Raw genomic sequence first — 13,335 nt, forward strand, 5'->3', positions numbered from 1 at the left:
GAGTGTGAGTTGAGACTCCCTGAGGCAACAAATAGAAACTTAATGGGAGATGTGGATGTAATTGTCATTGTATCAGTGCCTTTAGCATTTCCTGTTTCCTATTATATGTTTTACTGAGCGATTTTTGTTAAGTGACTTCTTTCTTTGCTTTCTCTCCCACTTTCCTTTTGAATCTTGATTTAAAAAATCCTTATATTTTCTCTCTGTTAACTTTCATTTTTTTCTTTCCTAGATACTCTATTATAATGACATGGAAATTACGTTTTTAATTAGCAGTGTATATTTTTTATCTGCATTATCATTGTCATCAACATTATCATGTTCATTATCTTTACAGATTTTTGTGCATTTGCTGTGCGCTACTTTTGTAGACACCACATAGTTTATGAAGAAGATGCAAGTTATGAGGACTTAAAGATGAATGTAGAGAGCAGATAAATAAAGGATTATATAAAAAGGAAGCAAGTGTTCCAGTTAATAAAATAGAATATAATTCCCTTATCATAGTTATATAAGAGTTCATCACAAACAAATTCCAAGCACTGAAAATGCAGATTTAGAAGTCATTGTTACATTTTAAGAATTATCATTAAATTGACCTCATACTATTGGCTGTAAACCGTGTTCCTTGCTCTCAAGGAATACAATTTGGTGTTCCAGATTCGTGCAGTAAATTTTGTTCCAGTCCTTTTGTAGTGTTTTGAGCATTTGCATCTACCACCAAGTATGCAAATCTCTGTCCAGAATGACTATCCGGTCCTGTTAGGACCCAATGATAGCCTCCCAGAGTTGCCGGTGGTAGCCTGATGTGGTCTGCTTGCCCACTGTGTGTGGAAATTTTTCCTCCCTGGGGAAACTATGCAAGTCATCTGTGAATGTTGTAATTGTTCAATAGTGAGCTATGGGTCTTGCATCACCCCAAATATCCTCTTCCATTCTGCATTGCACAAAACCAAAACAAGTGCTCTTAAGTTAGTCACTTTCATAATCCAGTTAATGAAGATTCTTCAGGAAGCTGATGACATCAATTCATTAAATGAGACAACTCCTTCACCTTATACTCCCTGGTTTCAGTAGCTTTTTGTCCCCCCACAACCCTGACTACCTTTTTGGTGACCAGAAGTTATAGAAGTGCTATTTGTTTTTCCAGCATAATTTTTCCCTCTGGTAGCACCTCTAAGGCTAAAGGCTGTATCTTGGAAAGGTCAAAGTCTGTGCTTAATGCAGCACCAGAATCTACCCCCAACACTTTCTTTACTATGATTTTAGCTATAACAGATAAAAATAACCAAAGGATTGTATTTTTAGCTTGTTTGTCATGATTTTGCCTTTTTCTATGTATCCAGTGAGCCAACTCTTTGGGAATTGGATCTATATTTCTAAATTCCACTGGTAACTTTTACCTCCAGTAACAAATGGCAAAGTAACTGCCATCTCCTACCACAGGGGACTTAGAAGCTATCTAGGCATTAAAGACTCACCATTCCTTGACCTCTATCCTTTTCCCAATTAATGCTTTCATGATGCTTTAGTGACAGGGCCATTCTGGAGAATCCCACTTGTGATGTCAACTGTATTATCTAAATTGATGCAGAAAAACATGTGACAAAATTCAGTCTTCACTCATAATAAAATAAACCCCCAGTAAACCAAAAAGGGAATTTTTTTCAATTTGAAGACATCAAACAAAACAAAACAAAACCCACCCTGCCCCTTTTCCCCCAACCCTGCAATTAACCTCATACTTAATGGTCAAACACTGAATCCTTTTTCCCTAAGATCAAGAATAAAGTGAGAGGGGTACCTGGTTGACTCAGTCAGTTAAGTGCCCTACTCTTGGTTTAGGCTCAAGTCATGATCTCATTGTCCTGAGATCCAGAGCCCCAGGATGGCTTTGTGCTCAGCATTGAGTCTACTTGAGATTCTCTCCCTCTCCCTCCCTCTCTACCCCTCCCTCTGCTCATGCATGTGCAGGAGAGCACTCTCTCTCTCTCTTTCTCTCTCTCTCAAATAAATAAATAAATTAAATCTTTGAAAAAAAATAAAATGAGAGTGTTTACTCTGATATTTCCATTCAACATTTCTGTATATTTTCCATTTCTAGCATTCCTTTGGTTCTGTTTTTTTTTCTTTTCTTTTCTTTTTCTTTTTTTACAGCTTCCAACTCATTGCTGAAATTCCCTATATCTTCATGCATGTTGCCCACATTTTCACCTGGATCTGTTAGCATTTTTCTCAGATATTTTGAAGTCCCTATCTAATAATTCCAACCTTTGAGTTATCTTTGGGTCTTCTTCTATTGATACTTTTCTATTTTCTGTTTGGCCCCAGGCACATTTTCATGCTTCTTTGTGTGTCTCATAATGTTTGATTGCATACAGGGCATTCTGCATAAAAGGATACTAGACACACTGAAGTTAACAGTATTTACCTTCTAAAAATTCCCGCCACTTCTTTTGCCATATTGCTAGAGTGGCACCTAAGTTAATGTGGTCATCTGTTGTTGTCGAGTTGGTCTGTTATTAATTAATTTATTTAGTTTTTGTTTTATTCTCTTCACCACTGGCCCAATAGCTTAAGGTGGGATCAGAACTTTCCCTTTAATGGTATTTGGAGTCTAAGCCCTGGCAAGATTCCAGAAATTTCTTAGTGCTTTACAGGTGAGCCATCAGTTTTTTGTTTTGTTTTGCTTTTAATTATGGATGCTCTTTCTATTCTTTATATTTTGACTGTCAGCTTTTTGAGTCCTGGGGAATTGTCGTTGTACTAGGTGAAGAACTTTGGGAGAAGGTAGCATGTGGGTGCAGATACACTTTGTGGCTGTGGCTCCTTTGAATTCTAGTGTGTAATTCCATATGGTGGTTAAAAGTTTGTTAAAAGTTCTGTTCATTCCTCCTTAAACCATCTGTGGTACATTTGTCCTCATTCTTGTCACGATGCCTGGGATATAAGCAGCTGTGGTCTTTTTTCTCCTATGAAGGGCTTTTTCATTTCTTGAATTAATTCACTTAGGTTTCTTTGTAACCTCAGATTTTTAATTGGCTTACAAGTTATGATTTTGCGGCTGACTTGGTTTGTTTTGGTTGTTAGGATAAGAAGATGGACTTTTAACTTTTTATATTCTAACCAGACTTATTTTACTTATGCTCCATTTCACCTTTCTGTCTGGAATTGAATGCTTTGGTTATTAAGTTGTAATATTTCTTATCTAATAATGACATCATTTAAAACCATGGATTGGCATCTGGGTTAAATTTCTCTTATACCCCGTAAGTTTTTATATGTAATGCTTTCATTGCCATTAATTTCTAAATACTATTAATTGCAGTTTTGATTTCAGTTCTTTCCAGGAGTACTTAGAAAGTGATGTGTGTGTGTGTGTGTGTGTGTGTGTGTGTGTGTGTGACAGAGAGAGAGAGAGAGAGAAAGAGTAGGAGAGAGAGTGAATGAGTGTTTAATTTTGGTTTTGTTATATTGTGATCAGACAGTGTAGCCAAAATAATTGCTGCTTTGGGGGAGTCTTGGAGTTCTTTATGTCCTTACACTTGAGGGCATTATCTTTGGATCAGGGTACTGAGGTTTTCTGGCATACAGGTTACAATTAATACTTACTTACTGAATGAAAGAAGCCCTTGCTTCTGCTAAATATTAACCCTGTACTTTTAAAATGCTATTTGTGGCCCGAAAGTTTGATCAATGCTATTATCTTATTCAGATCTATTTTTTTTTTTTTGCTAATTGATCAAAGACTGAGAGCACTGTGTTGTCTCCCATAGATTGTGTTGCTGTCAATTTCTCCTTGGATTTACTAAAATATGTTTGTTACTAAAATATGTTACTCTTGCACTGTTTTGTTGCTCTTAATGGTTCATGCTAGTTATACTTTTTTCTTCTTTTTTTTATACACTTTTCTTTCACTTGCTGATTATCTTTGCATTTTCATCACTTTTACATTAATGTTTAATTTTTGTATTACTTTTGTATTTGGTAAATATTTTTTACATACTTAATTTTTTAAACTCTTTTTTTAATGTCACATTTTTTTAAGTGCAATTCTTATAAACAATGTGTGGTTGTATTTTGTTTAAGATTCAGTACTGGAGACTGTTTTTAATCCATTTTCATTTATTGCCCTAATTGAGTGTTTGCCTACTACTCTCATACACATTTTCCATTTTTGATTCAGTCCTCCTCCCTGTCCCCTCACTCCTCCTCCTCTTTCTTCTTTTTCATTTATCTTTTGCTACACGGATGACATTTTTGTTGTTATTTTAATTTCTCTTCAAATTCTTTTCAAATTTTACAGTATTTTAAATTTTACTAGTTTTTAACCTTTGATTTTGAAAAATGCTTGATCCTTTATTTTTATAATTGTTTAGGTAAAAAGTGAAGTACTATTCTTGACTGCTCGATGAATAATGTTAAATATGTATGTGAGTTGGCCACAAATTCTAACAGGCATTTGATCTTCATTGTTCTCGTTATTAGTGCCAGTTTTCCCCAATTCCCACAATAGATTGGCCTATAGTCTTCATTTGCAGCATTATTAAGAGTGTTCTCCTTGTTCTGAATTTTCATAGCTATTTTCTTTGGAAACTGAACAAGGCTGATTCATGCATGCATCACCAGATAGGTGCCATCTTTAGGAATTTGCCTCCATTAAAGTTTCTAATGGAGGTTGACAAAACATAGAAAAGCTATTGATTTTTCTTATTTATCTTTTATTTAGCTAATCTACTGAACTGCCTTATTAATTAGCATGAGTTTTCAATTGATTCCCTGTAATTATCTGTTTATACAATTATATCATCTGGAAATAATGAAAATTTTGTATTCGGTTTTCCAGGTTTACTGTTTCTAAATTATCTTTCCTGTCTTATTTCACTGTTAAGTATGATTTGGCTTTTGGTTCAAAGTATACAATTGCTTTGGCAATCACTGCATTGTTTGTAAATGTTCACAAACTAACTGTATTATAACAGTTACTGAATATGTAGATCTTGCCAAGTATCCACATCTGTAGTTTTTATATTCTTTCCTTTTATTCTGATTGAACATTGCTATTTCTAGCCATCTGGATCGTCTTTCTTTCAGGATATCTCTAACCTGGCTCTGAGATCATGCTTTTAAGTTCTTTAATACCTTAACTTAGAGTTAGTCTCAACCTAGTATTTTAAACTCATTTAGAATAGCTGCATGCTCTCTTTTACTATAGCCTCACCTATGATATATTTCTGTACTCTCCGTAAAATGCTTGTCCTATTCTTCTATAAATTGAAACGTATGAAATATTCTTTAAATGAAAATGGGCATCTATGGAGAATCCCCCTTAACCTACACATATGGGTTAATCTAATCTAAGCAGTCCTAATACGCAGGCTTTAAAAAATAGATTCCTGTGTATTGTGGGTGCAGTTGACAAGTAAGTAAATAGGACCAATACCAGTCCCAGGTCAAGAGACTCTTTTGGACTGGGCATCCTCCCTTGATTGGACTTGGCTGGCATTTAATGTGATAGTGGTGGTTCCATTTAGACAGTGGTTTGACTGCTACTGAGACCAAATCTCAGAAGAAAGCCAAAGCGACTCACTAGGTTTGGGTTCCACCAGCCCATAGCACCCACATCTTTGGTTAGGGTTTATTTCTTAGTTTTGCCCCCCCACCCCCAGTTCTTTTCATCAGTTTATTTCCACCAAGATTTCTCTACTAGAAACTGGAGTTTAATTTGCCATTCCTAAACCTAATCCCTTAGGGGACATAGTTAATGATGTCTAGCTTTCCCTTCCTCACTAATAGGAGCTAATAGTCCCTAATAGAAGTCTTTTTCTCACCAGTCTGTCTTTCCTTGTTGGTTAGAACTAAAAGCATCATGATATAGTAGAGTCAGCTCTCACGGGAAGTCAGATTTCTGTTCTCTAATTCTGACTCTCTTCCTCATTTTTTGGGAAACCTTTGGCAAATGTGGGCAGGAGATAAAGGAGTGATGAAGTATGTTATAAAGGAATACCTGAGAAAATCAAGGACAGAATAGTAGAGCATTCATGTGAGGATAAAAGGACAAATGCAAGTGGCCACGTGGAGGGCAAGGAAATCTTAGTCTTTCCCCGGATCACAGATGCAAAATAGTTTCAGGGAATTCAAGTATTCAGATTTCTGCTGAATCATTTGAGCTAAATAGTATCCAAAGCTAAATTCTTTACTACTTTTGTTGATTATTTAGTTTTTCAGAAATCAGAGTTACAAATTTGGAAGCTGCTGCCTTAAAGCTAATTCTGGGCCATAAGGAAGAATTGGTCAATGCACCAGAAGTTCTAGACCTTGGGGTGGCAGGATTGCTGTCCTTCAAGTCCTCATGCAGTCCTGGAAGGGGAACAGTGGGCGGAGGCAGCTGCCTTAGTTTTAGGAAGGCAGATTCCATATAAGAGATAAGAGCCATATTCTTATGGCCTGAAAATAGAGAAAGGAAAAAAAAAATCTCTGAAGTTTGAGTGCTGTGAAAAACAAAATTTCAAATACGAAAGAGAAAGATCTATGGGAGTAAAAAGAGATGGAAATGAAGAGAGTGATGCTGCTGTTCACAGAGCTTTTTGATGAGATTTAAACATTTACAAAAGGCAAAGGAGATGCCTAATTAAAGACTCATGTAAAAAATCAGTAAGGTCCCGTAAGAAAATTGTCAGGAAGGCCAACAATGGAATAAGTTGAAATATGCAAATAGGGGAAAGAGGGCTGGGGTTGCCGAGGCCACAAGCGTTCAGTTTTCTGTGTAAACATGCCTGATATGTGATCAACCCTGAAGCCATGGATGAGGGCCTTGAAGACCACTTGGTTGGGTGCAAGCTTCTCGGCATCACTCTAGTCCTGTCTTCAACTTTCTTTTCCAAACCTGAGTACTCTGCCCTCTTTTTTCTGTGGCTTAGCTTGATTCTGTCATTATAGTATAAACCCTTAGATCAAGACTTTATAAGGCTGCTGAATGACTTATCTACCAGTTTGCCCAGAGAGATTTTTTTAAAAAACATTTTGTTATATGTTTTTGAATCTTGCAAAAAGTAGAATTAACATACATCTAACTACTATTTATGTGTGGGTATTGTTTCATCTTTATATATAGCAAGGGGTAAACTAGTTTAAAGTAAATTATAGATCTAGAAGGACTTTCCTAAATGTTGTAGGATACATTTCTAAATTAAAAAAAAAAGCATGTATTCCTACAGAACACGTGCAGTATCATAATCTCATCAAACAAATTTAGCAACAAATCCCTGATATAATTTAATACTCTATTTATATTCACATTTTCCCAGTTTCTTCCAGAATAACTATTTTCAAAAATCAAAATATAATCAAGAATTATACATCACATGTAAGTCTCTTAAATTTTATCTCTTAAATTCCTTTTAATCTAGACTCTGATTTTTTCGGACTTTCCTTCATGATATCCATTATTCTCTCTTCCCTGTATTTCTTCATAACTAGAAGTTACATGTTAAAAGTTTGATTACAGTTAGTTTAAACATTTTTGGCCGCTGACATCAGGAGGCAATTGATGTCTAGTTATCCCACCTAGGCATTGTTTTTTTGGAAATCTCTTGGCTCCATGCTCTGCAGCTTGAGCGCACTTATGCTTATCTCTGTCCATGTCCCTGCTCTTGGAGCTCTGGCCCAGGTGTGATCCCATGAGACACACATTCTGTCCCCAGCCTGTCACTGTCCTTGGGTAATCCCATCCACTTTTACGGATTTAACAACCACCCGCAAAGAGACGTTGAATGATTGATTGTCTATAGGAGATAAAATTGGAATGTCATTCAGGGTAGGTTAAATTCAGTCTAGCTTAGCGATGAAGCACTCTGTATTTACTGTATCTAAGCTGCTGTTCTTGTGTCGTTTAACTTGTGATTGGATATGCCCATTAGGTGGGGAATGCAGACTGAAGTCATTATTGCTTCTTGTTATTGTTGCTGGCATCTATTTCTATAGCTAGCCTAAAGAAAAATATATACAATCTGACTCTCTCATGTTCCAGCTTCTTGAGTCCCTGGTTGAAATTGTAGTCTGTGGTTGAGCTACCTGTCAACACCTTGTTCCTCTGCAAGTGAGAGCAGAAAGAACAATAGAAACGATGTTGCAAGGAGCACCTGTCTCTTTAATAATTTACGGTATGATACTAAATAAATTAAAAGAATGAAATGGAAAAAAAAAATCCCCAACTTTATTCTCTCTGAACTTTCACATCTGTGGCACACACATTTATGAAAAATCTGCTTGTTACAGCCTCTGATTTGTAACTATGGAAAATCGAATTACGCTTATGAAGATGTATGTTTGTGTTTGGCAGCTTTGCGTTGGCAGAGGGACACAGAAGTGCAGGGCAGATATCCCAGTATCCTAGGTATAAAATCAGGAAGGAAAACTCTGTATGCCCAAAAAGTTCCTGAAATTTTCACAAACATTTCTATCTGCATTATTAATTGGCTTATTGTGGCCCTTTGTGAAGAATAATGTCATCTATTATTCCATTACTCTTAATTCTCATTTTGTCTGAATCAGGGTTGGGTTTTGTTGTTTGTTTGTTTGTTTGTTTTTGTTAAGCTCCAGATGGTAAACATTTTAGGTGGTGTAGGCCACAGGGTCTCCGCCACAACCCCTCGACTTGGCTGCTGTCACACTAAAGCAGCTGTAGAAAATATGCAAATGAATGAGCTTGGCTGGGCTCCAATAAAACTTTATTTATAGACATTAAAACTTTATTTTCTTTAATTTTCATGGGTCATTAAATATTATCTTTCTTTTGATTTTTCAAACAGACTTTAAAATGTGAAAAACATTCTTCACTCACAGGCCATACAAAAGCATATAAAAACCGGGGCACACTGGATTTGGTCTGTGTAGTTTGGCGTGGGTAGTTTAGCAACCCGTGGACCAAGTCTTCTATTTTCAATCCTTATCTATTTCTCTTTCTGCCTTTTTTTTCTCTCTCTCTTCTTCTTCTCACACATGTATACATATTGAACAATTGCCCAGTTTTTCACAGTTTTAAAGAAGAATGGTGTGATACTGTGATTTGTAATAAAAAAAAAATGTGTTTGGTCTTTGTCTGGCTCTTGACACACAGTTCCTAAAACCCCTGGAATTTCCAAAGTATTGAGAGGATCACATTGTCTTTTGTTACGTTAGTGAAGCGACTTTTTGGAAAGCCCCTAGGTAACCTAAGGGTGGTGGTGGGGGCATTGCCAGGAGAACCAACCCTCTGATTAGAGGATGAGAATTTTCAGTCTCACCCCTGACCTCCTGGGATAAGAGAGGGGTTGGAGTTTGAGTGAATCACTGATAGTCAGTGATGTAATCAATCATGTCTCTATAACGAGGCCTCCATAAAAATCCAAAAGGTCAGAGGTCAGACACCTTCTGGGTTGGTGAACACATGGAGACTTGGGGAGAGCAGCCCAGAAGGAGAGAGCATGGGAGCTCTGTGCCTCTTCCACATATCTTGCCCTACGCATCTCTTCCATCTGGTTCTTCCTGCCTTACTTCCTTTTATAATAAACTGGTGATCTAGTAAGTAAAATGTTGCTTTGACTTCTGTGAGCTTCTCTGGCAAATTAATCAAACCTGACAAGGTGGTCATTGGAACCCATGGTCTGTAGCCCGTAGGTCAGAAGCCCAGGTGGCATCTGCGGTTGGGGAGTGGGATTCACACTGTCTTGTAGGATTGAGCCTTTAACTTGTGGGGTCTGACATTATCTCCAGATAATTAGTGTCAGAATTAAGTTGAATTGGAGGACACCCAGCCAGTGTTGGAGAATTGCTTGGTGGTGTGTGGAAAAAAACCCTGCACACTGAAATTGGGTGCGGAATCATAAATGGCAACTCATCAAGATACTCATTTCCCCTCAAAACTACAAATACAACATAAAAATAAGTAATATGTACAGATATAATATAAAAATACAAATACATAGCTCTTAGTAGAAAAAGAAATGATGAATAAATGTAGTAATTGTCACTAATATCTTTAGTAATACAAGCTATGCCATTATTTTATGTTTGAATATTGATTATAAAACACACATGCTTATAATTTAGACTGCCTTGATCAATAAAATCAACAGGTATTATTAGTTTAATTGTTCTTCTATCAAGTGTTATCCACAACAATTAATTATAAAATCTTTACTTATACACAATGATTTTAAGTTTCATTAAATTTAAGCAGATACTTAATAGAGGCAGATTTCAAACAGGTATATTGAATCCAGATAACAATCCAACTGATTTCTGTGGTGGGTTTAAACATATGCACAAATCCTTTGATACTTTTCCCACTGGGATGGGGGGTTTATGTCCTCTCCTCTTGACTATGGACCTATTTAGTCAGTCACTCGTAATCAAGAGAATGCAGAAATGATGCTATGTCATTTCCAAGATTGAGTTGGAAAAGGCCATGTAGCTTTTGTTTGGTTCTTTTGGGATAGTCATTGAGGGGAGAAGGGCTGCCACGTAAGAAGTCCAGTTACTATGAGACCACTAAGCTGAGGGTCCATGAGTGGATGCTCTGGTTGACAACCCATTCCTAGCCAAAAGCCAACATCAACTGACAGTCTTGAGTTGATTTATCTTTGATGCGCAACCCAGTTGAGTCTTCAGATTACTACAGCCCCAGCCAAAATCTGACTATAAGTGTGTAAGAGACTATAGGGCAAACTACCTAGCTGAGCCCTATAAAATATGAGCAAGATAAAAGGTTTTTTTTTTTTTCTTTTTTTTAGCTGCTAAATTTAGGGGTAATTTTTTTTTATGCTGCAATAGTAACCAGAACAATATTCTTTTCTTTTTTTAAAGATTTTATTTATTTATTTGACAGAGACACAGCTAGAGAGGGAACACAAGCAGGGAGAGTGGGAGAGGGAGAAGCAGGCTTCCCGCCGAGCAGGGAGCCCGATGCGGGGCTCGATCCCAGGACCCTGGGATCATGACCTGAGCTGAAGGCAGATGCTTAATGACTGAGCCACCCAGGTGCCCCCAGAACAATATTCTTAAAGTACCTTAATATAGTGATTATAGGTCTGGATTCAAGGATTTCTGCATTTAGTCTGAATCTCAGTCCTGTAATTTAATACCTGTTTGAGCTTTAACAAGTTAACCAATACCTCTAAGCTTTATTTTCCTCATTTGAAATAGGGATAGTTATAGGACCTATCTCATAGAGTTGTGTGAAGATTAAACTAGAATATGCTTGTGTAGTACCTGATATATGGTAAGTAAATATTAGTTATGGCTGTTAAACACACACACTCTCTCTCTCTCTCTCTCTCTCACACACACACACACACACACACACACACACACACACAGAGGGCCTGCTCATGGGCATGTGACCTGTGCAGTCACAGAGGACTCCATGTTCAAAAATCATGTTTCATGCTTGGTTTAATGGTCTGCAGTTGCTGTTTTGAAATTTTTAATATTTTTGAATAAGGGCCTCATTCTTTCATTTTACATCAGGCCCTGCAAATTATGTTGCCAGTCCTGTACACACACATACACATACGTGCTCGCACACACACAGCTATGAAGTATTAGACAGTATTCTTAAACCTTATAATACTCCTGACTAACATTTAACAATTCTGTTTCCAGAAACTGAAACACATCAAGGAGACCAACTGGCAAATTTTCTCAATTTTTGTAGACCAGGAATTTTGAAATGGCTTACCTGAGCCAGGGTAGATTGACTCAGTGTCTCTTACGAGGGTCAGTCCAAATATCAGTAGGGACATTAGTCATTTGAAGGCTTGCGTGAAGGATCTTAGCTGAAGGATCTACTTGCAAGCTCACGTGGTTTTCAGTAGAAAACCTCAGCTCCTTATCATGTGGGCTTCTTATGACATGGTGGCTGGCTTTCTCCAGTGCAAGTGATCCCAGAGAGAGAGAAGCAGTCTCTGGCCACAGTGTCCCCTTGACCTAGTCATGGAAATACATACCTGCCATATTCTGTTAGTCACACAGACCAATCTTCATGCAATGTGAAAGGGACTCTACAAGGGCATGAATGGCAGGATGTAAGGATCACTGGGGCCATCTTGCAGGCTGGCTACTAAGGAAGTCACACTGTAAAAAAAAAATTTTAGTAATTATGGAAATCTCTGGGGCTTCATCAAATGTTGTGCTACCCACTGTGCCAAACGTCATCTTTAAAATTAAAAATTTCAGATAAATTACTTAGATTTATTATGGTGAATTACTTAAAGAGATCTTTAAAAAATGAGTAAAGTGCCCTTTTTTCTTTTTCTGTATTTATAAGAAAGCAAACCACCATAGAACCAATGAACTTACTTATTACTACAAGTAATGAGTAGGGGCTCCTGCTAAGTTGTTAATAATGGGCCCATTTCCCTGCAATTAGTGTCATCCAGAACTTCTTATGAAAGTTCTATCAAATACACTATCCAATGTGTCTAAAAAGAAGCCCAAATTTTTGAGGAGAGTATATATAGACTTGAAAGGGGATGAGACTTTTAACAGCCAGACCTGCAATCCAATTCTTGTTCCTGGGGCACCTGGGTGGCTCAGTTGGTTAAGCATCTGGCTTCAGCTCAGGTCGTGAACTCAGGGTCCTGGGATCAGAGCCCTGTGTTAGGCTCCCTGCTCAGTGGGGAGTCTGCTTCCCCCTCTGCCCTTCCTCCCTGCTTGTGCGCTCTCTCTCTCAAATAAATAAAATCTTTAAAAAAAATTCTTGTTCTTGCTACATACCAGGCATATGATCTTGGGTAAGTTACCTAATCTCTTTAAGACTCCTCTACTACAATTGTAAAATGAGGAAAATAATATCTAAATCATAGGCTTGTTGTAAAGATTAAATATGAAACTAATAATCCCTCTACAAATGTTGGTTCCCTTTCCCCATTAAGGAGATGCAGAAATGTGTTTCTAGGGATTAGAATGAAAAGTTAGAGAACAATGGAAGTGCAGGCCTTTATTAACAATAGATATAGTCTGGAAATTCTCCTTGCTGTTAGAGAAAACTTGATTATAAAGTAGTTTGCCAAGAGGGATGTTGTCCTTTTGACCTGAAACATTTTGCTGTTGAGTAGCTGCTTTGGGACAATTTCTCGGATAGAGTAATACACTCTGGCCAATCACATCTAAGAATTGATTCAAGTTTAACCAGAAGGATAATTGAATTTTCATCCTGGCTTGACTGTTGGTTATTCCTTTGCCTCCAGTCTTCCCATCTGCAAATCCATCCTACCCTCAGCACCAGATTAACCTTCCCAGGACACCACTTACAAGCACTCATTCCCAAATGTAAAATCTTTAGAAGTCTTCCAT

This window comes from Halichoerus grypus, chromosome 4 (genome assembly GCF_964656455.1).
Source record: "Halichoerus grypus chromosome 4, mHalGry1.hap1.1, whole genome shotgun sequence".
NCBI classification, from domain to species: domain Eukaryota; kingdom Metazoa; phylum Chordata; class Mammalia; order Carnivora; family Phocidae; genus Halichoerus; species Halichoerus grypus.